The sequence below is a fragment of the Monodelphis domestica genome, chromosome 2 (assembly GCF_027887165.1).
Source record: "Monodelphis domestica isolate mMonDom1 chromosome 2, mMonDom1.pri, whole genome shotgun sequence".
NCBI classification, from domain to species: Eukaryota; Metazoa; Chordata; class Mammalia; order Didelphimorphia; family Didelphidae; genus Monodelphis; species Monodelphis domestica.
Window position 1 is genome coordinate 93,029,356 of NC_077228.1, and position 25,503 is coordinate 93,054,858.

A 25,503-nucleotide genomic window follows, 5' to 3' on the forward strand; every position below is an offset into this window, starting at 1 on the left:
TGTAGTTCTGTAACCAGAGTCCCAAAGTTCATTAGTATTAGACCCTCTCTTCACTGGCAAAGATCAGTGCCCTATATGTCTACATGAAGAGCAGGGCAGCTATGCCAAGAATAAGAGAAAGAAGTCCACTCACTTAAGTCTCTTTCTTGATTTTCTTCGAGTCTCTTCTTCATGGCCTTGGGTCTCCTTTGAGCTCTTTGGACTCCCATAAGTTTAGCTTGTACCTAAAAACCCTACACTAAAAAAATATTTAAGAGAGCAGAGAATTATCATTCTAACATGGTACTTCTTTCTGAAGAGAATAGCTTCTGACCCCAATCTCCTGTTTCTCCTCTTGGATGGAATTAAAGTCCCTTAGAGAAGGATGCAGTGAGAACAGGCTAAATATATCTCTTCTGCCTCAGCCATATAATAACACCCCCAGGCAACAGAAATGAGAGATAGCCCCTACTACAGATGCATTTATTGTCATTACCTTCAGAGTGGTCTTTTTGCCAATGCTCATCATAAGCACTACAATAAAAAATTTTAAATGTCCCATGAAATGCTGTTCCTGGGTGCCATAGTAAAACCAATTCCTTTACTTGCCTCATTCAGAATAGTCTATGAGCCATACTTCTATTTAGCTAGAAATTTCTTGTGTCTTCTAGTTTAATTTATAATGAGGATTCTAACACTGATAGGATTCAGTTTCTTCATTAGTATGTCAACTTGGTTTTTTAACAAGGTCAAAGGTATAACTAGGACTTTGTACAAGTGAAGCAAAATGTGGAGGGTGCTGCTAGCAGAAGATACAGAGAAAGGTGAAAATATTGTACTTGCCTTGGAGAAGCTCACATTCTGATGGAAGAAACAGCATATGAAAAACTATATCCATACAAGATTTATACAGTGCTAGTTCTAGTTATTCAAAAAGTGGTGTTGAGAGATGAATCAGTGGACTCATATGTATATATGAGTCTGAGTTTACTGTCAATACCAAATGGAGAAGATACTTTCTCTTCTGTTTTTCCTGATGCTGGGTCACAGACTAATGACTAAACTCTAGAGGACTAGCAGCAATCTCTTTGTCTGTCACTCAAAGATCAGCATAATGAATTTCAGAGAGGCTTATCACCAGAAAGTTGACTGGCTAATGATAATTTTCTTGGCCATAACAACTCATTACGACTGTCTGCTAAGATGTGAAGGAGCTGGGATCTATTACAGTGAAAAGAATACACATACCAATGAAAATCAGAACAACTAGTATTGAAGAAACTATCATACACGAGGATGAACTATCTTGCTGAATCTATTTTTTTCTCAGATTTAGAAAATGTTATTGCTAAATTTTGCTTAGATTAGCAATGAAATAAAGGCTACCAAGACAAGGGTGGTGAGAGATTTTCCTACAATGAGAGAAGATTTCCAAACCATATTATAGATACACCATGTTTGATTTTGGCATGTAGATTGAAGTGACTTATTGTTTTCTAAAATTTTCATTTATAGACTTGGTAGCTCATGTTTCAAATAAGAAGTAATTTCCTTCTTGAACTTTTGAAATTCCACATAATTTATGTCAACATAAAACATTTTGAGAACTATTCTGTTTCATCATAAAATAAATAGGGATGTGTATAAAGAGATATTATGCTGTCAAGAAAAAATTAGAAATAAATATATCTTCTGAATCAAAATTTGCATATTACATGATGTTATGGTCACTGGTGAAGACAAAAAATGAAATAATCCCTGTCCTTAAGGCTCAGGAATACTATTGAATGGATTCAACATAGATACCACTAGTTATCTAAGAGTATTCCTCTAGATACATGTGGTCATTTCATTTTTCTGTTACTCTTCATTTTTAAATAGTTCAAGATGATATTGCAAGCATTATAGAATTAGGAAATTGGGAAGACAAAGAAGAAAGCTAAACAGCTAGCATTTAATTATTCTAAAGGATTTTTTAAATTTAATACCTAAAGAATTAAAAATTAAGGTGATAAAAAAAGACATAATATGAGTTGAAATCTTGCCCCTAACACTCATTCCACGTGACCATAAGTAATCAGTTCTCCTTTTTGGTCTTCTGTTCCTTATCAGTAACATGAGGGCTAGGAGTAGATGAATTCTAAGAGTCTATCCAACTCTAAATCTATAACTCTATAATTTCAAAAAGCTAGAATGTTTCCTTTGGATGAGTATTTGCTGCTCAGTCTGTTCAACTTCTTTGGATGGCAGTTCTTCCATGACTGATGTGCTGAATGAGTAGCCAGGCCATTTGTCCAATGTCAGTTTGCTAGGCTCTCTTTATATACTGCTCATTTTTGAATGGGTCTTGTTTACTGCATAGTGTTTGTTTGATCTATACTCTCAGCCTTGAAATCTGTCTTGGTTTGATGATTTGAGTTCTTAGCTCTAGCGACAGATGTTTAAGGGGGAAGAAAATTATGACCTAGAAAAAATGTTATTTATCCCTTACAGCTGAAATGTTTGAGTTGTACATCACAAGTTCTGAGGAAGAGGTTCATGAAACAGTCTTAAAAAAATAAAACCAATGTTATGACTTATGGAGAAACCATTTTATGTCTGTATTTTAATAGCTTTGTTATGGTCTACAGAAATATATTCGATTTTTAAAATGTTTGGTTTCAGTAAACATGCATTTTAACTGAAAATGCCATATGTTTCATGGAAAAGAGTTTAAAACCAAGTTTGGGCGGGTGGGGGGATGGGTCTTTTTAATCAGAGTAGAAAGAGCTGGTCCTGTATGTGATGGTTGCTAAGGTACTCTTCAATGAAAATAAGGAATGACAAGCTTTACTTTCAAAAGGCAAGGAGTTTAATTTTCAAAAAATACTCTAGCACCCATGAAACTTCTCTCTGTAAAGGAAAACATCAGGGTTTCACAGTGACCATTTTAAAAAGTATTCTATTTCTCTCTTCTGCCAGGGTTAAGTGGGTAGGGAGAAATATAGGAATTCTTGGTTCTCAGAAAGTCATCGGGAGTGCTAATAAGGAAGTTATGGTCTTTCAGATTAAGTTGGATAATTTTACAATCTAGATCTTAGCTCTTAGAACCAACTGATGCCAAGAGTCATTTTTATATAGGTAATAACAAGTAACAAGTCCACTGACTCCAAAAAAGCCCTATTTCTCCTACAATAATAGGTCAATAAGTGTAGAAGGATCACGAATCTAGAGGGAACCATCTACAAGGGTTTTTGACATCAAACCAGTTTAGGCTTTCAACAAGTCACTTTGTGACTAACTGAAGGATGGATGAGCCTTTCCATTTGTAGCTTTGGCCCTTAGAGTGTAGTCATAAACTCCACATCTGGACCTATCTTCCAAGCCTTTGCAGTTTCAAGAACTCAGGGTCATAAGACCTCAAAGACGCCTTAGAGGAAAATATTAAAAGATTATTAATAAAACCAATTAATGTTTATTTTTTGGTTGTTTAATGAAGAGTTCTTGTTTTGTTTTGTTTTTAAAGGTTACTTGAGTGAAAACCATGCTAAATTCTCTACTAGTTAATCATATTTGCAGCAAAGTTAGCTGCTTGAACCACAAGCCTATTCCCCAAGCATTATTGTTTATCTAAAGGAAATAAACAGCTTCTTGAGACCTAAACATCTACATTCAAATCTATGAAATGGTAGCCAACATGAAATAGCTATCCCCAATTGAACTGATCTGATTCAAAGTCCAATGGAAAGAGTGAACATGAAGACTGAATTAATATATTCTTCACTGTCATGGTTATTTGGTAACTTCTCCCCTCATTGACTCCCCATAGCTATGGGTTAGGTAGAATCGCATAGCTCTAATATCAAGAGAGAGCTGTATGCTTCTATTTAAACCAGTGGACAATAAAAAATAATGCATACACAGAGAGAAGCAGTTCAGGAGGCAAGAAGCAGCAAGGGAAAAAGCTAAAAAGTTCTCCAAACACTCCAAAAGGCTCCTGACAAGGGTATCCTAAAGCTCCATGCTTGTCACACTGCAAAGTAAAACCAAAAGGAGATTCCTGCATGGTCTAGGACCAAGAAGATGAATAGCAAAAGAGCATTAAATAGGGTGTATTATGTGGAGTTTGCCTAGGAAGAGACCTGTCAAGAGTAGTTGACTAGGATCATATTTCAAAAGTTAGCAAGGTAGAAAGAACAGGCTTGATTTGATCTGAAAGTAAATCTTGGCTTTGGAATCAGGATAAGTTTTGTAGGGCTAAGGTATGAAAGGATCATCCACTAGAAATAAAGACCATGAAAAAGGTTCTAAGAAATTAAGTACTACAATGATGACAAATCAGGGCAGAGAGAGAGAGTAGCAATCATGTTTCACCATTTGTGTGTGTGTGTTGACACTTCTATTTTATCCTTGTCGAAAATGTAAAATCATAGAATGTTAACCCTGGGAGGTACCTTGAATATCTTCCATTCCTACTTTTATCATCTTACATAAGACAAAACAGTGTGGACTTGAAATATTAAATATTATTTTTTAAAATTGACTTAGCCAAAGGTAATCCTCAATCTTTCTAGTTTCATATTTGAAATAACCAATGTTTGGCTGTTCTAACAATCTAGACTCTAGTCTCTATTGTTTTCTACACAGCATCTCCATTTTAATCTTCTTCTAACATTTATTATGTTAATCATCTCTTCAAAAACTTTCCATGGCTTTTCATTGCCACGAAGATAAAATCTGAACCTTTTTACATGACATTCAACACCCTAATCCCTAACTATCTCCCTTTGCAAGCCTTCTGCTTCATCCAGGTTGGTCTGTGCAGTCTCTTGAACATGTCATATTTCTTCTCATCTCAGTCTTTTAATTGTTCTATTCTGCCCACCTAGAAAACAGTCACACTCACCCCCCCCCATATAAATCCTACACTCCCTACTCAGCATAAACTGATTTCTCCCTTCTCTGAATTGTTATAGTATTTACTACTTTAAATTTATTACATAAAGAACCTAATCATATACTGCCCTATATTGTGATAAAAAGGATAAGCTTTGAAGTCAAGAAAAACTGTGTTATTCTTCGCCAAGGCACCATTTTCTCAGTCACCATAGCTAACAATTTCAACATCCCCTTCAACATTCACTTCCACTCACCCCACATATTCAATCTATTGTTAAGTCTTGTCTTCTTTGCCTTCACAATATCTTTCATATACATCTCATTCTCGTCACTCACACAGCTACCACCTTGATGCAATCTCTATCATTTCATGCCAGGATTTACTGCTATAACCTACTAGTTTCTTTCTTAGTCTCATGTCTATCCCCACTCCAGCTGATCCTCCACTCAGATGTCAAATTGATCTAAAATGCAGCTCTGAGAATGTTAACCTCCTACTAATTCCTTTCCACTAACTAAATACCTCTAAGAGGAAATATAAAAATCTTACATTTAGTTTTTAAAGTCCTTCATAACTTGGTCCCTTCCTATTTTTCCTGTCTTCTTACACTTACTCTTTTACTTTTTTATTCCATGATCTAGTGACATTGACCAACTAAATATTTACCAAACACATTCCATCTCAAAATCCACATGTTATAATTGGCTGTCCTTCATGCCTATGAAGTTCTTCATCTCCACCTTTACCTCTTGGCTTCCTTCAAGTCTCAGCTCAGGTCCCATCTTCTATAGAATCATTTCCTGGTTCTACTCTACTCCTTCATTGCTATCACCTTCATTCTGAGATATATGCATGTATCTTGAATGCCCATAATTATACACATATGTATATTATCTTGCATGCACATGGTTATTTGAATGTTTCCAATAATATTCCATTTACACTATATAGATATAAGTAGATATACAACTATATAAATATGTATCTTGAATAAGGTGAATGAGCTATACAAAGAAGACTAATACCTCTGAAATGAGGGCTTGCTGGGCCATTTTTAGTGCTGCCTTCTTTTGGTGTCCACCACTACCCAGGTCTCACCTGTGGCTCCAACAAGCCATAGCAGGCACAATAGCCATCCCCAGGTAAACCACCTCAGCAGGCAGGCTAAACCAGGTTTGTAGGTAACCAATAGGCTTCAAACCCATAAATCAGTTGCAGGGGAGGATGTCTACCCTAGAGATGTAAGGACTTCCCCCAGTGAAAGGAGCAGATGAAAACAATTTGTTCCAATAACCATGAAGAAAGATGAACCAGGCACTATGGAACACTTGGAGTTTGGTTAGACATCAAAGAATCCAAGGTCATCCTCTGCATCCACAGCCATCACCAGTCACTAGGATTTTTGACATTGGATGTTGATGACTCTGAAAGAGAGAGTGAAGCTCATGATTTCATACAATTCTTCTTCACTTTAATTCAGGTCATATTCATATACAAGTCAAGACATCACTCCATGATATCATTGGTCCTCTTTGAAAACAAAGACAAACCACAATCTTGAATGCACATAGTTTTGTTTGTGTGCATGTATCTTGGATGCACATGGTTAGTTACAAGTTGTTGCCTATTACTCAAAGACAGGAACTATTTCTGCTTTGGTTTTTTTTTTCCCCTCTTTTAACAGTGCCTGGCGCATGGATGGCACATTAATGGCTCTTAAAAGTGCTTATTGACTGAATAAATGATGGACTAAATAAGTTCAAAGTGTGCCTCTAATACATAATAGTTGAGTGGCCATGGAAAATTTACTAAATCGATTAGTATTCTAGGCAATTTAATTGTAGTTGCCAGTCAGTGAACGGGATTTCCACACCAGAAGTGATCTATAGCAGTTATTGGTATACACCATATACAAACACATTTTTAATTATTTCCTGAGTGTATTCTGTCTCTTCAATGAGACTATAGGAAGTTTTGAAATTTTATTATGTGCCTAATATGTATAACTGTAAAAATTCCAGCATTCGTGGTGATCTTTTAACATTTTTAGAAATAATTATATTCAAGAAGCATTGTGAATGCATAATTATAGACCAAAGGACTATCATCCAAATGCCTAGATTTTGGATGTTTACCTATAGTAGAACCTATATGTACAAACCAGTGAAACTGCTTGTCAACTCCTGAATGGAGGAGGGAAGAGGGGAGGAAAACAACAAGAACTGTGGAACCATGGGAAAAAATTAAAAAATAAAAATAAAAAGTCTGTCCTGGCAAGGAGATTACATTCAAAAAGGAGAGACAATAAGTATATGCATAAGGTAAGAGAGAATAATATTAGAGAAAATGAATACAAAATGGTGGGGTAGATCAGAAAGGCCTCCTATAAAAGATGACTTCAGGATGCCTCTTAAATGAAGAGATGAATTCTGTGAGGAGGGAGTACATTCCAGGGATGGTCAATGGCCAATGAAAAGGCTTAGAGATGCTAGATAGAATGCCCTGATTGAGTAACAAAGAGAAAGCCAATTTGGCTGTATCTCAGAATGCAATACAGGGAGTAACATCCAGTTAACCTAGAATGAAAGGTTGAAGTCAGGTTGTAAAGGGCTTTAAAAGCAAAACAGAAGTTTATATTTTAACCCCAAGGCAATAGGAAGTCACTCAACTCAACTAGGAATGACATGGTCATATCTGTACTAAAGAAAAATCATTCCAGCAGTAGTATATAGAATAGAAAGAGAGACTTGAGGCAGGAGAAGACTAATTACAAGAGTGTTGCAATAATCTAAACAAGAGGTGAAAAGGGCCTGAATTAATGAGGTAGGCTTTTAAGTAGTGAGAAAAGGTGAGATCTGAGAAATATTATAGAGATAGATATGGCAAGATCAGGAAACTAACTAAATGTTTGATAAGGAAGAGGAACAAGTCCAGAATAATACTGAGGTTTTACAAACTAGAATCTAAAAGAATGGTGATGGCATGAATAGAAATAGAAGAGTTTGAAAGAAAGGAGGCCTTGGGTAGAAAGATAATGAGTTCTTTATTGAATGTTCTTCATTTGAAATGTTTCTGAAGCATCCAGTTTGAAATATATAAAAGGCAATTAGTGACAAGGGCCTGAAGTTCAGGACTGGGGAATTACTGGGGCTACACAGAATTATTTATGTAGAAATATTTAGCACTTGGGTACAGATGAGTTTACTAAGGGAGAGATAGAAAGAGAAGACAAATCACAACAGAACCTTAGATGTTTGAATTATGAGACCTGACATGGATGATAAAGCAATACAGGTGACAGAAGGAGCAGTCATACAGGTAAGAGAAGAACTTAGAGAAGAATTACAAAAACCTAGAGAGAAGATAGTATTCAGGAGGAGGCAAGAGTATCAAATGCGCAAATGAATGAAAAAGGATGACCTATGAGCAATAATATCATTGGTAACTCTGGGAAGAACAGTTTCAATTGAGTGAGAAGGTCAAAAGCCAAATCACTAAGGGCTAAATGAAAGTGAAGACAGGTGGTATAAATAGCTTTATTTTAGAAATTTTGCTGAGGAAAAGAGGAAAGACGTAGAATAAGACCTTGAGGTAGTATATGTGTGTATGTGTATGTTGGTATATAAACATATATTTATACATACCCCTTAAGGCAATATATGTGTATATATACATATATGTATTAAATATTCTAGAGACTTAAGGCAGAGATCAATCAGTATTATTATCATTTTTATTATTATTATTATTACGTTTATCCAGGTAAGGTGACTTAATACTGTATCAAGATGGTAGCCATGTTAGAGGAAGGAAAGAGGTGTATATGAGAGAAGGTAAAATTGATTGGACTTGGCAACTGGTTGAATATGGGAGGGGAAAAAAAGAGTGAGGAATAGAAGACGATACATGTGTTTCAAACCTGTGTGCTGGGAAGATAGGGGTGACTTCAATAGTAAATTAGAAAGTTAGGAAGAGGAAAGGGTTTGAGGGACAAGATAAGGAGTTCAGTTTTAGATATGTTGAGTTTAAGATATCTACAAGTTCATAGATATTCAAAAAGTAGCAGGAGATATAAGACTAGAGGTTAGGAGAGAGATAAGGGCTAAATAAATAGTTCTAAGAATTATCTGCATAGAGATGATCATTGAATATGAGGGAGCTAATAAAGATCACTAAAGGAAATATTATAAGGCAAGAAGAGAATAGAATCCAGGATGGGGACTTAGGGAACATTCATGGTTACTGAGCATGGCCTAGATGAAGATTCAGCAAAGATAGATACATAAGAGGAGAACATGGAAAGAGCAAAGTTGCAAATAACTAGAAAGAAGTACCAAGAAAAAAGAGTGAGTGACAGTGTCAAAGACTACAGAGAGGTCAAGAAGGATGAGAAATAAGACTGGCTAAATTTGGAAACTAGATAGATCACTGGTAATTTTAGAAAGAATAGTTTTGGTTGAATGATGGGGTGAGAAGTCAGGCCATAGAGTTAAGAAGAAAGTGAGAGGAAAGGAAAATGGAGGTACTTTGGTGATAAGAATTTTATTTTGTGGACCTTCCAAAGCCATAGCTGATAAGGAAGTAGTTTCTAAAGTACCTGCACAAGTAATCACCAGGACATCTCTACAAGGACTATTCCCCTGGATGATTGGTATAGGAACTATCCTAGAAGAATGACTGAGGACCCAAGTAGAGGGACACAGTTATTCTTGGGGATCTTATAAGCCTACATGATACTAATTCCTATCTCATTCTCCTGAGGCCTTGTTACTTTAGCTAAACTTTAACAAAAGCACAGCCTACATAATAAAAGATCTGACAATCCTTCTGTATCCTGTCCTACTCAGACCATATCTTGAATATTGGGTTCCATTTTACACATGGCAGTTTGAAAAGGCCTTTGGAAATGTGGAGACCAGAGGTAGGCAACCAAGTAGATGAAGGATCATTAGTTCATGTCATATGGGGACCACCTGAAAGTGTGGGGATGTTTAATTTGGAGAAATAAAAAGATGCATAGGGGCCACGATAATTGTCTTCAAATATCTGAAGGGCTATCATGTGAAAGAGAGATTTTACTTTTTTCTATTTGGCCCAAATGGACAGAATTAGGAGGAATGAATGAAAGTTGGTAAACTTACAACAAGATGTCCATAAAGACTTATTAACTACTAGAGTTGTCCAAAAGTGAAATGACAGGCTGCCTAGAGAAATACTGGATTTGTTATAGAATCTGGTTTGATCACTCATAAGCTGCAGTGGAGAATCTTTTGGGGTGTAAGTTGAAGTGAACGGCCATTAGATTTTCTTCCATCTCTTAAAATTATATGACTATATGAGTCATCCAACTTCCCTGAACATTTGGCACAATTTGTTTTTTTTCCCAGAATTTTATGAAAAATATACTTCGCCAAATAAATTCTTCTACTTAGAAACACCAAGTTAAGAAAAATCCATTCCAGGCATCCCATTCCACTTTGTCAGCATTAATTGTTAAAAAAAAAATTTTCCTGACATCAAGCCTTTAATTGGTTGCGTTGCAATTTCTACACATGGTTTCTAGTTCTGCCTTTTGGAACTAACTAGGACAAGCTTAATCCTTCTTCTGCAGGATAGCCTTTCAAATAATTTATTTTACATTTTCTTTGAAATGCTCTTCTCCTTTAGATCAAAAGGAAAGACAAATTTCCTCCTAAAGACAAAACCTTGAGCACATCAAGAAGATGTAAGCTTCTAATTGTGCAAGACAAGATTTCAGAATTCTTGAGGTTAAGGCTTTAATTAGTTGTAATTTTAATAGTACTTTTGTTTACCAAGTTTATATCTTAATACTGAAGAAACAGTACAGGGGTCAGAGCTCAACAAATGCATGCTTGAGGACAGAGTATTTATTTAAATACTTACTGGGAGCATTGAATTTTCTCTAATTCTATGTCATCATTTCCCCCACTAGATGGGGTAGAAAAGCTCAATGTTAATTCTTAAAGCAAATCCTTAAGTTACATGCCATATTTATGGCACAAATGTCAAAGTAACGTAGACATAAACAAATAAACAATTGTACCATATGTCATTGGTCATGGACACTGAAACACTTCCTGGAAATTTTCTAATGCTTTCCAAAGCTATTTGCCTCAAAGCAAGTCTCATTTCCCTAAAATACCCTAACCTAAAATCAAATCAACTTCTCATTAACTGACCTATAATCATGCTCTGTTAAGGATTTATTTATAATCTTTATATTCTCAGAAGATCCATAATTAAGACTTTTGTGAAACAAATATTCCTTGTCCTTAGCATAGACCTCTCCTAGGCAGGAAGTCCATAATTTCAATTATGATTTGTCTAATTTAATCTGAGGTGATGCTATGGTACTATGGAAAGAGCATTGTAACAGTATGCTATCTTTATAACCTTGGGCAAGTCACTTAACACTTCTGCACCTCAGTTTCCTCCTCTATAAAAACATGGATTGATGATGAACTAGATGACTTCTTGAACTTCTTGACTTCTAGATTGAAATTCATGATCGAAGAGGTAGAGCCAAGAGAGTGTAGAAGAAGCAGCATTCAGTTCCCCTCTAAACAATTTTAAAATAATACCTCAAATCAAATTTTGTATTGTCAAAACCAACAAAAAAAGGTCAGGGTGAGATATACATAGATATTACACTGTGGTGGGACTATGTTGTGGTGAGAGCAGGAGCAACAGCAATAGCAGCCACAGTCAAGATCACATTAGATTTAGCAGCTACCATATTAAGGGAGTGAAGTGCAAGGTTTATGATATTTTAGAAAGCAAATGAGGTATGATTACAGCCAAGAATCACCTATCTAGCAAACCAGTATAATCCTAAAGGAGTAAAAACATGGGTATTTAATAAACAAGGACTTTCAAGCATTTCTAATGAAAAGAACTGAGCTAGAGAGAAAACTATACTTTCATATATAAAACTCAAGGGAAGCATGAAAAGCTAAACATGAAAAAGACACCATAATGGACACAATAAAGTTAAACTGTTCACTCTTCCACATGAGAAGATGATACTTACATCTTCTAAGAAATTTATCATTATTAAGGCAGTTAGAAGGTTTCTATGTAGAAAGAAGATGTGAGAGTAAATCAATTATATTGAGATGATACAGAAAATTATAGAGGTGATAAAGAGAAATGCCCTGGGAAAGGAGGAAAGAGAGAGTTAAAATGGGAATAATTCTTTCATATGAAAGAAGTATTCAAGGAAGACATTTTATATTGTTTTAGGAAAATGGAGAGACAGGAAATGCTTGAGCCTTACATCTAAATTGATTCATAGAATTATATATATATATATATATATAATATATATCCTTCTTTAAATATGTTTAAATATATACATATATTCAATTGGTAATAGAAATTTGTTTTACCTAACAAGGAAGTTGGAAGAAAATGGAATAAAAGAAAGGGGGTAGGATATAAAAAGAAGGGCAGATAAAAGAACACATCAATCAGAAGCAAAAATTGCTTTAGAGGAAGAATAAGATAAAATGAGAGAAAGGTGGTTAAATAGTAGAAAATAAGATAGAAGGAAATTCATAGTTAGTAATCATAATTGTGAATGTGAATGGAATGAACTCACCCTAAAATGAAAGCATATAGCAAAATTGATTGGGAATGCAAATCCATTAATGTTCCTTACAAAAAACACACTTACCAGAGAGACATACACAGAGTTGAACTAAGGGACAGAATCTATTATACTGAAGTTGAAGTAAAAAAGGCAGGATTAGCAATCATGATTTCAGACAAGACAAAAAAATAGACCTAATTAAAAGAGGTAATCAAGGAAAGTACATTTTGTCAAATGGTACAAAAAACAATGATATAATATAAAATAATTAAGGCCAAGTTTCTCTGGTAAAGGCCTAATTTTTCAAATATATAGGAAATTGAGCCAAATTTATAAAAATAAGAACCATTCTCACATTGATAAGTGCTCAAAGAATATGAATAGACAATTTTCAAAAGAAATCAAAACTAGCAATAGTCCCTTGGGGAAAATATTCTAAATCACTATTGATTAGAAAAGTCAAAATTGAAATAACTCAGAGGTACCACCTCACAATTATCAGATTGGCTAACATGACAAAAAAGGAAAATGGCTAGAGGGCACATGGAAAAATTAGGACTGTAATGCACTACTGTTGGTGGAGTTGTGAACAACCTGAAGAACAATTAGAAACTATGACAAAAGGGCTATAAAACTTAGCATCTCCTTTGACCTGGTAATACCAATATTAAGTTTGTATCTCAAAGAGATAAAAAGAAATAAAGTACCTATTTGTACAAAAATATTTATAGCAGTTCTTTTTGTGGTGGCAAAGATTTGGAAATTAAGGGGATGCCCATCAATTGGGCTGTACAAGTGGGATATGATTATGATAGAGAATATGATTGTGCTATAAGAAACAATGAGTAGGGTGATTTCAGAAAAAAACAGGAAGACTTATATAAACTAATGAAAAGTGAAATGAGCAGAATAATGAGAACACTGTATATAGTAACAGCATTACTGTAAGGATGCCCATTATGAAAACCTTAGCTACTGTGATCAAAACAGCAATCCAAGACAATTCCAAAGGATCCATGATGAAAAATTCTATCCATCCCCAGGGACTGAACTGATGAACTCTGAGTGCAAATCAAAGCACACTTTTTTTGCTTCCTTTATTTTTATTGCTTTCTTTTTTATGTTTTCTTTTGTGTGACTGATATGGAAATATGCTTTATGAAACTTTACATGAATAATTATATCAACTTGCTCACCTTCTCTAGGTTGGGTGAGGGGCAAAAGGAATATAGAGTTCAACATTTTAAAAAACATTTTTAAAATTATATGTAATTGGTAATATTTAACAAAATAAATAAGTACATATATATATATTAAAAGAAATTATGATTCATCATTAAAGCCAGAAACATTAAAATCTAATGCAAGACTGAGAAGTACTCATCTCTTCCTTTTCCTTCCTTCTCTTGTCAAGTACTATGTGGCTACAAAAAATTTCATCTATCATCAACAAACATTAGACAGTATAAATAATAAAAAATGTTTCTTCCATTTCCAAAACATCAGCCACATAATTTTGTGAACTTTTTACTGGTTTCAGTTAGGAACATTTCAACTTCTTGTCCCCCAAATACAGCTAGTTTGTTTTAGAATGAGTTGTATTATCAACAAACAAACAAACAAAAAACAACCAACAAAACAAAATAAATTCCACCAATAGTTTCATAACGTGAGAATATATCTGCACCTGATTCATTGTGGTTAGAATTCTTTTAACTGAGCTTTATAGTCCATTAACTGAAATATTCAGGATATCAGTAACAGGAAACAAAGTCTATTCCAGATAGATGTCTTTCAATGATAACATCTGGTTTCCTTTAAACTGTCTGAAAACAATTAGCATGGCTTTTTTATCTTAAGGGGGTATCCTTTATAATTTGAGATTATTTCTCCATAATGAAAGAAAATATTGAATCTTAGAAAAAGATGACTAAGTTGATTAGAGCATGGTGTAAATGAAGCCAAGGACTCAAAGTTCAATATGAGCTAGTAAACTTTAGAGTCTTTCATTACCAGAGATTGCACTAGTAATAGTAGTTATCTAATCAATAGCTGCCCTGAAACGTTAAATGAATTGAGTAAAAAAAAAAGCAATAGATTAATGTAAATCCATCATCCCAACTATTAAAAAATGCTTTCAAGTGTTTGCTTTACTGATGGCAGGTTTGGAGGTCACCTTTGAGTACAGAGTCTGTATCAAAGTATTATTCTACATTAAATTAAACCTATAGCATGGGCTATTTCTTTTGGCTAAATCTTTCCACAACAGCAACAAAGCATAATCTAAAACTCACAGCTAATCTCATGAAAAATTAAAGCATTATGGCCACATAAATTATCTTTGCATTTATTCATTTTTTAACCCCCAGTTGGCATTGATAGCCACTCTCCTGGTCTCTTTCAAAAAGAAGGCTCAATTGTTGGGTCAGTTAATCATTCATTCTGATGTTTTGTGGTGCTCTATCCCACTGAATAGAAGAGCTAAAAAAGAGCCAAGATCTCAGTGGTTCTCAGAATGTTGATGATGGATGACCTGATAATCTGCTGCTTCTCTCTCAGGGTGTGTGTGTGTGTGTGTGTGTGTGTGTGTGTGTGTGTGTGTGTGTGTGTGTGTTCGTTCCTGGCAAACTCTGCCTTTTTCTGGCCATATATTTCACTGATCCTGTCATATGATCTTGCATAAAGAATTCTGCTACCCTAAAGGAATGGACAAGAAGGTTTAGATATTATATACTGGGTTTAACTTGACATAGAAAAAATATTTTTTAAAAAGACAAAATGTAACTCATGGCCCAGAAGTCCGCAAAGATTGCTGCTTCACACAAATCAGGTCTAATCCTTAGGGTTGACTTCCAGGAGGTTTATTATCTCTTTCTTTGGCTCATTTCCCTCACCTGGAACATTCCATGAAAATCTTTAAATATGGTCATGTCACATTTTCCCTGAAATGGGTAGAAGTACCAAACGCACATATGGTTCAGGATAGTCTTTCTTTTACCCTGAATAAAATCCACCACACACAAAAAACTGAGAGTCCATGAACAGACATGTAAAAAACTCAATGAGTTCATCTGATTTCCCCTTCCCACTGAAGAAGGAGAATTGCTAAGTAAGCAATCTCCTTAAACATAAAAAGCAATCCATTTTCAATCAACTCTGGAAACAATTCCAAAATATTATGGCGGGGGGGGGCAGGAAGAAGTGGGAAGAGGATGAGGTAAGAATGATGTCAAAGTGTAGATCTACAACCCTCTTCCTATAAGAATTAGATTCGAATTTCTCTTCCTTTTCTAAAAAAAATATGTTGCAGAAATTTTCTTTTACTAGGAAACTGGTGAACAAAATCAGGAACTCTCAAACTTGGTATATCTAACCAATTCTCAAAACTGGTATTTCCCAAGAAATTTCTCTTCTCTGGTGAGAAGAATAAATTCTGGGTTCAGGATTCTTGGTGAATTAAAAAAAAAAAACTTTCTACCATTCACAGAGAAATTTCAGGGTTATGAACATCATCTATGAACTACTCTTGGGCCAAGTAGACATGTAACATGAGTGATAGACCAGGGGCACATAGCCAGTAGATGTCAGAGGCGACCCTTGAACACAGACCTACTTGGCTTTGAAGTGAGCTCTTGGTCTACTACCACATGCTGCTTCTCATGCACACAAGCAATGCCCAAAGTTTACGTAGGTTGTTCCATTCCCAAGAGTAAAGGGACTGTTCATTTTATTTAGGTTCCCTGAATCTTTCTTCAAGCAGACAGATGAGTATAGACAATGCAATGAAACTCTCAACTGAGATTTGAACCATATATTGAGAAAGGCTAGTCATGATATAAAGACTGAAAAATTCTTGCCCCAGGATTTATGGCATGGAACCAGAATAATTCAAAATGCCTAAAGCTTTGGTATTGGATTATATACTGATTTTAGGAGGTACCCACTAGTGTATTTGGCTAAAACCCTTCATAGTGAGAATTTCCCAGCATTCCAGTTAAAAATGTCCTATTTACCATCCCTCATGTACAAATTTTATACCCCATTTCTGTGCCTTTTTGCAGTCTGTCTCCCATACCAGGAATCACTCTTCTCCCACTTAAAATCCTTAGCTTTCTTAGCTTATCTAAAGAACCACCCTCTGCCAGAGGCACTACCAATCTTCCTTTTGCTGATATCCTGCATCCCCTCCCTAAAATGAATTGGCATTTGCCTTACATATATTTTATCTTTGCTTATCTATACTCATTCCCTCTAAAGCAATGCAGACTTATTTCTGTCTTTTATTTCTGGTAGCCAGCATGGCACTTATTAAATGCTTTTTTAATAAATGAATTGCGTTTTGGTGCTTCTCTGACCTTGAAACCTTTGATCTGTGGTATTCCATTCCTGTTTCCATAATCCTTTTCTATAGAGCACCTCTAGCAGCCAATGTTGGCTGAGGTGTTCAACGTGCATGCAAAGATTAGACAAAGCAAGAGATTCTATTTATTCATTCCTTTCACAAACGTTTATTGAGCACCTACTATTTGCACTGCACTAAAATAGTATGGAATTCACATTTAAACAAAATCCCTTCCAGCTTGTATCATATTTAAAACCAAGAACACTAGCATACTATTAGGAAATTCTAGAATATATTATTTCCTAAAGAAAACTTCATAATTCATTTATCCAAATAAATAGCTGATCACACAAGCCTTTATGTTTTCAAACATATGCACATGGACTAAATATAGTTCTCCATTTATACAAAGTGGGTTGCACTTTTAGCCAAGTGATACATTTATATTATAAATACTGAAAAATGTTTGCCTAGTTTTTAAGTGTAGTAAATACACTCTCTTCTTTAAATAAGATACATAGATACATGTTGTGATGTGTTTTCCTCCCTTCCCCCCATCATCACCTACATTCTTTGCTGACTTTTGCATATGTGACTGGCCTTAAAAACTATACACATTCTTGTAGGACAACAGAGGTGGACCAAATGAAAAATTTTTCATTGGCAATTAGCAAAGGACAGCTAGGGCTGTGTTTCAAATGTCCCAATGGGCACAATTCTTCCTCTTAAGAAAGAGAAAATATTTTCTCTGCCTCCCACTACCTTTCCTCCCCTCACCCCCAATTCTAATCACCCAACTAATCATTTCCTAAGCAATCTATAGAATACCAATAGTAGTGTCTGTTAATGTTTTCCTATATCCCATTGCTTTGTGCTCATTGTCCCATCTCTTTTCCAGTCACTAACTTTTCTACTCTGTTTCTACTTAAAACTCTGGATCTTCCCTTTTCAGAAATATAATGGAAAGATCACCCCATTTAGAATTAAAGAATGTGTATTCAAGACCTGCCTCTGCCATTTACTACACATGTGACCTTGGGTAAACAACTTCTCTGGATCTCAATTTCTGTACACACACTCACTCACACACACACACACACACACACACACACACACACACACACAATGAAGGGGTTAGACTAAATAACCTCCAAGGATTCCTCTAGCTATTAATTCATAATCTTATCTCTTTCCTATTTTTATGTCTTTCATCTTCAGGTGCTCAGTACTGGCTTCTCCTAAAGACATCAAGATCTCTTGAAACTCTAAGACTAGCTACCCCTTTCCTCATATCCCCATGACACATGGAGATAGAAGTTGTCATACTCATTGTTACCCATGGCAACTTTCAGACCTTCCATCTTCCAACATCACCCAGAAAACACCTTTTTTCTCTCTTAAAATTCATTACATCTTGCCCATATCTTCATTGCTATAATGTATGGACCTCAAAATCACTTCCCTTACAACTAAGCTTAGTTTTCACAGTGCTTTCTATCATCAATTCCTTTTTTCTCCTTTGAACAGTGTGACCTTCCAGTTTCTAAATCTCCTTATCTACTAAATACTGTAGCTCCAGTTAAATCAGTTATATACATGTATATTGCTTAGACCTACCTTGGACACCACCATTCCTGCTATGAAATTTGCCCCAGGTGCCATAATTCCTCATTTTGTCTCTGACTTTTGTCAAGCTCAACACCTTGTTACTCAAAAATCATATACCGACAAGTTGGGTTCTTGAACAGCCCCCTCCAGAGTCCTTCAGGCTCTATTGTTAGCCTTAAAAAGTCAGGAAGCTTTTTTAAATCCTTTACTATGTGTCTGGCACTGTGCTAAATGCTGGGAATATAAATATAAGCAGAAAGACATTCCTGCCCTTAAAGAACTTGCACTTGATTTCAAGAAAACATCTAAAAGGGAGTTAACAAGGAATAGTGGAAGAAATTAAGGAAGTCAAAAAAGTGAAATTGTATAGAAATATGTGGAGAGTCAGGAGTATAGATTGAAGAAGAATGAAGAAATGGTGGTCTAAACATCATAATTAAAATAAGAGATTCTAGGAGAAAAAGGCAATCCCTGACTGCTACAATCAAGGTTGCTAGGTAAATAAGCCAGTCCCGACATAGAATTAGAAAAATAGAGTATTTGTTCCATGCTTGTACTGAGCTATGCCTTTTGTTTTAAACACCATTTACCATTTCTAGCCCTTCAGATTCAAATTCTACTTCAGACACTATTCTGGCTTTCTTTATGTGGTTCCTGTTTTGGATACTGCTTTAAAACTCTGGTCATTCAATACCATGGGCTATCACTCTGATTACTTCCTTGCTAATAATGCCAATTGGTCCTTCCCCTAATTTCTACCCCAAAATTAGTTTGACACCAGTCACATCAGTCAACAACCTGGAATGAGTCCAAGGAAGATTTTACTCCTACTCATACCTAGCAAAATGATGAGGAGGGAAACAATAAATTGATTTTATACTTGCATAATTTGATGATGATGATGATGATGATGATGATGATGATGATGATGATGATGATACAGTGGGGATATAACCTTTGTGACCTTGGACAAGTCCAAGCTTACTGTAAATTTCAGCTTTGTCGCCTTTAAAATGAAAGCAATTGGACAAGATGACCTCTGGTGTGTCTTCCAACTCTAAATCTATAATCCTATGTTCCATACTAAAATAGAGGATCTAATTCAAGAATTAACATTATAATTACGTATTAATAATCTTGTCATTTATAATGAATATTGGTTACAGGTGGAAGATCTAAAAATAATCAGCTTTAGTCAACATAGGCAAATTAAGCAAATTCTTAATGAGGGTGTGAAGTATGCAAATCAATAACCAGTAAAGAAATAATTACTCAAGGGGATTTCTGACACCAAAAATTAAAGCCCAGATTTCCAAAATAGATTTTCCTGCTAGAGTTGTAAAATTCCCCTTAGCTAAACCCTTCCATCTCAGGTAACCATTTCCCAAATATATATCTTACAAAAGTATTCTCCCATGGAGTTTGCAAATAAGATATATACTTTCCTTCTCTTGATCCAAGTTCACAGAGTCAAATGAATTGTTTCTTTCATCACATAAGATTGTATTTGCATTTCAGTGAGGAACTGAAGTTGAAAGCAAAACTGAAAACTATGGAAAATACAACCCTTTCCTACCCTGACTGGAGACTTCTTCATTCACTTGCAAAAACAAAGAAAATAAAATGGTTCTATCACTTGAGATTTACATGTATATATTTACATGTACATAGTGAAGTACATGAGCTCATACCTTATGGATACTGGTTTAAAAAAAGTGGAGTTATTGGATCTGAAGAAGAAAGGTAAGACACAATAATTGTGTTTAAAAAAAAGAATTATACAAAAGATGTAAAGCTAAAAGGGACCCTGGAGTTAATTTAATTAATTATAATTAAAGAGCTGAGATATAAAGAGGTTTAATGATTTGACCAAGATGACCTAATCAGTGACAGAGGGAATACAAACCTAGAACTACTGTCACCAAATCCAAAATTCTTTCCAACAAAGGCCCCTGTGACAAAGCAAAATAAGTGAAGGAGCTTGAATCTAGAGCCTTACACTGTACCACTTAAATATATATTTCATCCTTCTACTTGGTCCCACAGGTAGAAGATACAGTCCTTCACTTAGTAGATGGTCACCTACATAACCTGACTCAAAAACTGAAACCTTGCATTTGAGGGTCAAAGTTTTAGAAGCTTAGAATATGAAATCAGGAGAAATTTGAACATGAAGAGAATGAAGGAGGAAGTATAACATATAAAGTGACAAGAAGGAAGTAGTTATTGATGAAAGAATAACCCCAATTTTGAGGAAATGTTGTGACAAGCTACAAAGGAAAAGTGAACCTAGGGTGGAGCCTTCCACACCTAACAAGCAGAACAAGCTGAGACCGAGGCAGGAATTTGGGTCTGGAGAATATTCAGAGTACAAGTCATTAGTTTCTCTGTTTGATACCTGGAATGTTACCAGCCTGATAACTGTTTTAGTGGTTTTTTTTTAAGTTGTTATTAACAGCATCTGTTTCTAATATCAGCAAAGTTATCCCAAGTATCACACCCAGAAGGCCATCTCATATAACAAATAGTATTTTAGAGATTTTTAAAAAAATAATCATAACATCAATAATTCAAAAAAGACCAAAAACATGTGCAATGTGTAATACCTGTGAACCTCCCACGTCCATGAAGAGGTGGATTGCGGGTAATCTATCATATCTCTTCATTTTGTTATATTCTTTTGTTCCTTCCATTTATACTGTGGTTGCAGTCTGTGTTGTTTTTTTGTCTCTGCTCATTTTACTCTGCATCAGCTCATATTGATCTTTCCATGTTTCTCTGTATTTACTATATGTGTCATCTCTTAGAGCAAAGTAATATTCTATTATATTCATGTACTCAATTTGATTAGCTATTCCCCAAATGATGGAACAGTTCTTTGTTTTTAATTCTTTGCTATCACAAAAATTGCCACTATAATTTTTTTTGGTATATGGAGACTTCCTTCTTATCAACAGATTCCTTAGGGCATAAATCCAATAATGGAGTCTGGTTCAAAGGTATAGCATTTTGGTCACTTTTTTGGAAAATTCTAAATTGTTTTCTAAAATAGTTGCCCCATTTCAGAACTCCAGTGATAATACATTAATTTTTTTATTACAGAGAAGTAATATGCTATAATAAAGAGCAAGTCCTCAAACCAAAAATACTTGGGTTCAAGTCCCATCCCCTATGGATGACATATAGTGGCTATGTAACTAGAGAGATTCTTAGGAACTCTAACTATACTAAATTGTAGAGAAGGTGTTGATCTCCATTGGCAGAGTTTCCTCATCTAGGAATCTCCTATGCTAATCAAATCACAGATCCAATTCTTATTCCCAACACTCTGTTGGCAAGGGTTTTGATAATATCTCTGCATCAAAAATAGTAATGAATTTTTAAAAATTGAAAATTCTATTGTGGAACAATTTTATATCTAGCTGGGATGTATGATGATTATACCATATTCTGGAAAGCAAGGGTTACCCATTCTACAACATACCAATTAGTTTCTAGTATGTTCCAGTTTCTATTACTCCATATGCTCATTTGACTTTGATTAGCATCTTCCCCCAAGAGTTTCTGAAGTGTTCCTCACTTTAAAGGAATGCAACCCTTCAGGGTACCCAATGTTTAGTTTTAGATTTCATTTATCTGACTCATGGATTAAGATAAAACAGGTAATAGATTTGAGATTAAAGAGAACTTGCTAGATGACATCAAATTATACTAAATTAAAATTTCAAATGAGATTAAAACCACCTTTCCCTACCCAAAATAAATTTCCAAATAAATGGAATCATAATTACATATTTCTCTGTTTTCCATCTCTATCAGAGTTAAATTCAAGATAGTTTTGAGGTTTATTTAAATTGTCCCTTTGATAAACTGCATAGATCTTGCATTACAAAAGGAATAGGCTGAGAGAGGAATAGAGTTTTTATTTCATTATTTATTATCAGGTTTAACCATGTCATCCATACCAAAACCAAAAACCTTGAAGAGTTCCATTTTTTTAAATCAGCCTAAGAAAGTATTCCAATGGCAGGACCCCTCCATTAGGTGACTAAAATCTAACCATATAACCTAAAACCACATACCAGCAAGAGTTTATGAGCTTTTGGTTGCCACTAAAAAGACCCAATTACAAGTTAGTGCTTATACATCAACAGAAAATCACCTATGAGAACACACACTATAGCCAGTAGAATGGAATGTGAATTTATTAAATTTCTATTATGTGCCATATATATATATAATCTCTTCAATAAAAGTCCCCCAGAACTAACATGAGAACAATAATTGGAATGGGTCACTTAAAAATAGTGTGATATTTGTATTATATATTTTATTAATTCTAATAAATATCTATATAATAAAATATAAAGGACTAGATTTGCATCAGAAGACCCAAGCTTAAATCTCAGCTGTATCACTTGCTACCGACATGACCTTAGATAAGTCAGTAAACCTCTCTAGGCCCGTTTTCTCATCTGGAAAGTGATAATGGTGTAGATTGCCTCAAAGTCCCCTTTCCACAGATATGTCATCAAGTTACATCTTAACAATTTCTGTTCCTTGCTGGGTATAAAGCAAATATCTAATGTAGCATGATGACTGACCAGTGATATTCAGATAATAACCTCATATATCAAGAAGGAAATATCACATAGGCGAAAGAAGAATAGACTTGGACTCAGGGACCAGGTATTTGATTCTGGCTCTTTTTATTACACTAATGACCATTGGCAAGTCACAAAACTTATCTCAGTCTCATTTTCCTCATTTGTAAAATAGTGATAATACTACTTACACTGCCTTACAGAACTATTTTTTAACAATTACCTTCAGCCTTGGAGTCAATACTTATATGGATTCTAAGACAGAAGATAAGAATTTTAAATGGGTTATTAATATTATTGAGTAATATTAAAAATAACTAATTTTTTCCTGATTTTATGATGCTTTTCCAATGTGACAATTGAAATTAGGCAGGGCCACGACTAGTCTTATAGACTCAATTAATTGGTGAAAATTAGGGGAGATGGGTTGCAAAAAGAATAAACAACACTTGAAAGAAGGGAAATGAGAGAAGGCTCCCAACCCGTCTCTCTGAGAATGTGAAAAATTCATAAGTATAACACATTGCACATACTTCCAAACTTTTTCAATGTATCAGTAAGTTGTGCTTCTTTTTTCTTCTCCATTTGTTTTTATTTTTTCTCAAACAAAAGGAGTCCAAATGCAAATTCAAATATATCATCCCCTATGCTGTTTCCTGCAGGAATTTTTCTCTAGTGTAATCAATATGTATCTCATTTCACAACATGACAAAGAGGGAAATATGATAATATATGTACAACCTATATCATAATACCTGCCTTCATGAGAAGAGGGAAGGTATGTGAGGAAGGGAGATAACATGGATTGTAAAATGTCAAAAAAAAAACAAATTGTTTTAAATTGTATTGACATACAATCTGAAAAAAAAACATTTTTTAAAGACTCTAAAAAATGCTGATTGTTATATGAGATAAGGAAATTCCTTTCTCTGAGAGGTGGAGGGAGATGAATTCTGGGGAAACAATGATGATATAAAAAAACAAAAGTTAATTTTAAAAAACTATTTTTAAAAGAAGGCATGGGAAAGCTTAGAGAGATTCTTCTAAAAAATTAAAAATTAAAATGGCTGAGAAAAAATAAAGAGAATGTTCAGCTCTTTGTCTTCATACTCTAAAACATACTAATAAGGGGACTTTTTCCATGGTCGTGGTGCCCAGTATATGTAGTTTCTATTTCCACCCCTGGCCTTATCTATTTGACTTATATGTATAAAATGGAAAACCTATAAAATAGGACAGATTCCACTGTTTGGGAGGAAGGGAGATAGAATGGATAATCCTCCTCAGTCTAATATAGTCTGAAGAATCACAGTGGATAGACTGGGGAGATGGTTCAAATCTTACTTCAGACATTAACTAGCAGTGTGACCCAATGTAAATCATGTAACCTGTTTTGCTTCAGTTTCCTCATCTGTAAAATGGGAATAATAATAGCACCTACTTCCCAGATTTGTCGTGATCAAATGAGATAATAGTTGTAAAGTACTTAGCCTAGCTATACATAGTAAACATTATATGGTCAGTTGTCAGCATCATCCTCATATTCATTATTATTTTATCAGTAGAAGGATTGAATTGTCAGCAAGAGAGTTAGTTCCCAACCTCTGTGACACTCTGTAACAATTTTAACCCCAAATTTCTGATCCCTAAGAGATAAAAGGTGAGGGTATATTTGGGGAAGAAGACCAAAAGAAAAAAATACCTTTCAGGTCAAATTATGTGGGATGGAGATGATAAAACAAAGGGGGAAAAAAGGAGCAACTAGGTGGCTCAGTGGATAGAGATTCAGGTCTGTAGTTGGGAGGATCTGCTTTCAAATATGGCATAACCACATTCTAGCTGTGTGACTCTGGGCAAGTCAACGTAACACCACTGCCTAGCCCTTAATGCTCTTATGCCTTGGAACTGATACTTAAACAGATTCTAAGACAAAAGGTAAGGGTTTTTTTTTTTAAGGATAAAAAGAACAAGAGAGAAAGACAAAAAGAGAAAGACAGAGACAGAGTCAAAGACAGACAGAAAGAGAAAGAAAGAAAAAGAGAAAGAGAGAGACAGAGACAGAGAGACCAAGGTATGGTAGACTAGGAGTCATCTGGGTAGAAGAGAATTACTCAATATGTATTTGTATCTTTGAACAAAACCCCAGATGCCCCTCTAGTTATGGCTCTTGCTGTGTACAACTGTTAAATCAGGTTGAACTGTTATACTAATATTAATGAAAATAATATGTACAACTGGCAAGCCAAAAAAATTAAATTTAGAATTCAGGAGGGCTAATATTCTATGTTCAATATACAAATCAATTGGGTTTTTCAAAGAGCATTTTGATTTCTAGATTAATCTAGTACTTTTTCAGTATATAACCATGAATGTTTAAGCTCTGGGCCTACAATACCATGAATGTTTAAGGTCTATATATGCATAACCTTGCTAAAATCGCTTTTAAACACTGGAACTTTTCACCTAAAATTCCAAAGAA